Source organism: Schistocerca gregaria, chromosome 1, assembly GCF_023897955.1.
Source record: "Schistocerca gregaria isolate iqSchGreg1 chromosome 1, iqSchGreg1.2, whole genome shotgun sequence".
Lineage (NCBI taxonomy): Eukaryota > Metazoa > Arthropoda > Insecta > Orthoptera > Acrididae > Schistocerca > Schistocerca gregaria.
In genome coordinates, this window is record NC_064920.1 from 632087200 (window position 1) to 632090638 (window position 3439).

A 3439-nucleotide genomic window follows, 5' to 3' on the forward strand; every position below is an offset into this window, starting at 1 on the left:
GGGGTAGCGATGTAGGGCCCGCCGATGTGAGTAGGCACAGATGGGGCGCAGGTAACAATCATAATAAAAAGAATCGGGAAAAGTGTGCGACCACCGCTACTTCCCGTGTTTCCGTAGCCTGCCTACGGGAAGAAGCCTCTCCTTTGGCTTGTGACAATAGATACACGCTGTTGCAGATTATGTCAATGCAGCATCATAAAGAAACGACTGCAATCGAATAACCGTCTGTCGCTAATAAGAGTTTGGTGGCACTCCGAGTTTGGCTTACATAGCTGACGCTTACACAGCTCGTTTTTGTTAAGCAGTGGAAGTCTTGTCGATACTTCTTTACGACATTCTCCATGCATATAAATGTTGACGAGCGGAATCTCAAGTAAATACGTCATTTAACTGAAGACTTCCAGTTTTTGTGAATTTCTGCCCACCAAGAGCCAATAACAGTTTAGCAGGAGAAATAAAGTCCGTTCTTTATTTCGTATCATAGTAGATCCGATGTTCACTAGCTGCCACGCACAATAACCTAGTTTTAGTCTTACTTTAAATTTCTGAGAAAGTTTACACATTTATTTAAGTCTGCAGACTTCCATAGCCTTATCGCTGAAGATAAAATATTTTATTTTGATCGACCGCGTCGTGTTTCTTCTCAGTTTCTTCTGCACGATTGACGTTCCATATTCTAAGCTGGGACATTATTCAGGTTCTACGTTTCACTTTTAGCAGAACACTGTGAAGGACCAGTGTCGCGTTCACTTTGTAAGAGGAACTTGTCCCGCGATTTTCCGATGCAAAACGATCGCACCTGATCACCACTACACTACAGTATTCTATGAAGTGACGTTAAGAACTGAAATTAAAAGTTAAATTAATAGAACAGAACAACACAATTTAAAGAAAAAAGGGATACAAAACAGACTAACAATTTCATATAGTCCAGAATGAGATTTTCACTCTGCAGCGGAGTGTGCGCTGATATGAAACTTCCTGGCAGATTGAAACTGTGTGCCCGACCGAGACTCGAACTCGGGACCTTTGCCTTTCGCGGGCAAGTGCTCTACCAACTGAGCTACCGAACCACGACTCATGTCCGGTACTCACAGCCTTATTTCTGCCAGTATCTCGTCTCCTACCTTTCAAACTTTACAGAAGCTCTCCTGCGAACCTTGCAGGACTAGCACTCCCGAGTTCGAGTCTCGGTCGGGCACACAGTTTTAATCTGCCTGGAAGTTTCAATTTCATATAGTGCTGAATATCCTGCAACATGCACACAAACAAGAAACGACACACAACCCATAAAAGGATGAAGCAGAGGCAGGACATAATTAGAATAAAGACAAGAAATTTATGTATATCTCAATCTAATAATTTTTGCCACTATCAAAAAATTTTTGCATTATATAAAATTAGAGTTGTTTTGAAAATAACAAATACATGTAAAACAAAAATTGTAAATATTACTACGCATCAGAGGGACATCGCCACCGACATAAATCACCATCTCCGTCAAAACCAGATGCTTCGAGATAGCGACGGAGAGGATGCAGATATGTTGAGAAAGCATTTAACGCAACGACAAAAACATGAAGACCAACGCCACACTGGAAATGCAGGTTGCAACTAGGTTGGACTTCAGAAGAATACCACACAGCATGGACATGTCATATGCCGCGATACTGCCACTCCAAGGACAAGTGTGGCGAGAATAATGATACGACGAGACTACAAACAAGGTACAATAAATAAACTCATCAACTTATATTTGGAAAGGCAGCCAGATACTACAAAACCTATGTCTCTCCTACATTAAAATTCAACCTATTCCTCGCCCAAGAAAAACAGAAGAATGCAAGAAAGAAGAGAAGAACAGAAGATGCAAGACGAAGAAGGGCAGGAGACAGCAAGATACGTTTCTCTCCCATCCTAGAAAGAAAATTGTTACAAACGTCTTTCCATGAACTTTGAGGCATGGCAACTACTACAACCACCTCTACAAAAATAAACCTTGAATAGTCAAACAAATACAAACGAACGACAAAACGGAATATTAAGCGATACCAACAAACATTATCAAGAAATGTATTCAGCAAAATGAACATCATTCTCCCTACCACATCACTAAATAGTCATACCGAACCAGGTGTGGAGTACCAAGACGTCGTGGCACATAATTTGGGCGACGATCGTTGGTAATCACCAACTTACTACAATCATCGAACTGCCATACCACCCCAGGTGTGACAGCAAAGGAGTATCAAGGCATCACCGTAAACTCGATAAACCCCAGTCATCATCATCGGTTAAACATACCACTTCATGATATCATGATTTGTGACACCCATATAAATGTGTCGACGCCTTCCAGCACTTCCATGGGGATCGTCGAAGAAAGACAGGGACAGAGTAAATACAATCAGTGTAGATTATAAAAATTAGATATATGCAAATAATACTTACCTTCTTTCTATTTGTAAAAGTAATTACTTTATAAATATGTAAAATCCCTAATTTATACGTACTTCAAGATTTTTTAGAAAGAAACTATATTAGTATAGTCACACAAGTTCTTATTTTCTTTGTATGTAGAATTAGAAAAAGAATTATGTAGTATTTTCCTTCCGTAAAGAATGCTCATTAATACGTATTTGTTGCATTCATAACATTAGTACCGAGGATAGAAGTTTCTTCATTCTTTAAAAACAAAAGTGACACATAAAAGAAATAAATAAATGAAACAAAGTGACACAACAAAGCTATTGCGAACATTCACATAAAGATTAACTAAAGAAAAGATATAACCACGCTAAAACATGATACACTATCCACTAACGAGTTTACAAAAATTAATATAGTAACAGCAATTTTGGAAATGAAAAAGAAAAACAGAGACACGTGATGGCAACGGCAAAGGAAATCAACCTTTGTAAAGTCTACGTTTGTCTAACATTTAAAAAGTAATAACAATAGCTATAAAGAAATAATTACAAAATTATTAAGAATGGCTGTGAAAGTTTATTGGAAAATATAAAAGAACAATTTGTGCCTGACTTTGTCAATGTTTTCCTGAAGATTGTCAAACCTCAGACAAAAATTTTGTCACAAATGGGGGGGGGGGGGGGGGGGGGGTGTAAGGTGGCGTGGTCTCCTGAGCTTCATTTCTCACATATTCCGTCCTCACAATCGTATTCTGCACATCAAGATGCTTCATTCGAACTGTAACTCGATAAGTTAGAGTCAATTTTGTATGAATTCATGTAAGCGATTTGCAAATCTAATAAGTAAATTGCAAGTGCTCACCGAGATTGAAGAAGTCGAGGCTGGCGTACACAACATGAAGGCCACAGGAATTTTCGTTCTAAAGAGGCAACCAGCCTGCTGGGAGGCACGTCCCTTCAGATGGGTGAGTCAACACACCTACTTTGGCTGGAGTGACGACAGTGTGGGA

General features: G+C 39.3%; 1 non-coding gene across 1 annotated transcript; it reads right to left on the minus strand.

Annotated features, from left to right (window-relative positions):
- Positions 1-998: 998 nt before the first annotated feature.
- Trnas-cga (transfer RNA serine (anticodon CGA)) lies at positions 999-1073 on the minus strand. Its single transcript has one exon. It is a non-coding gene; the product is annotated as a tRNA-Ser (tRNA).
- Positions 1074-3439: the final 2366 nt, after the last annotated feature.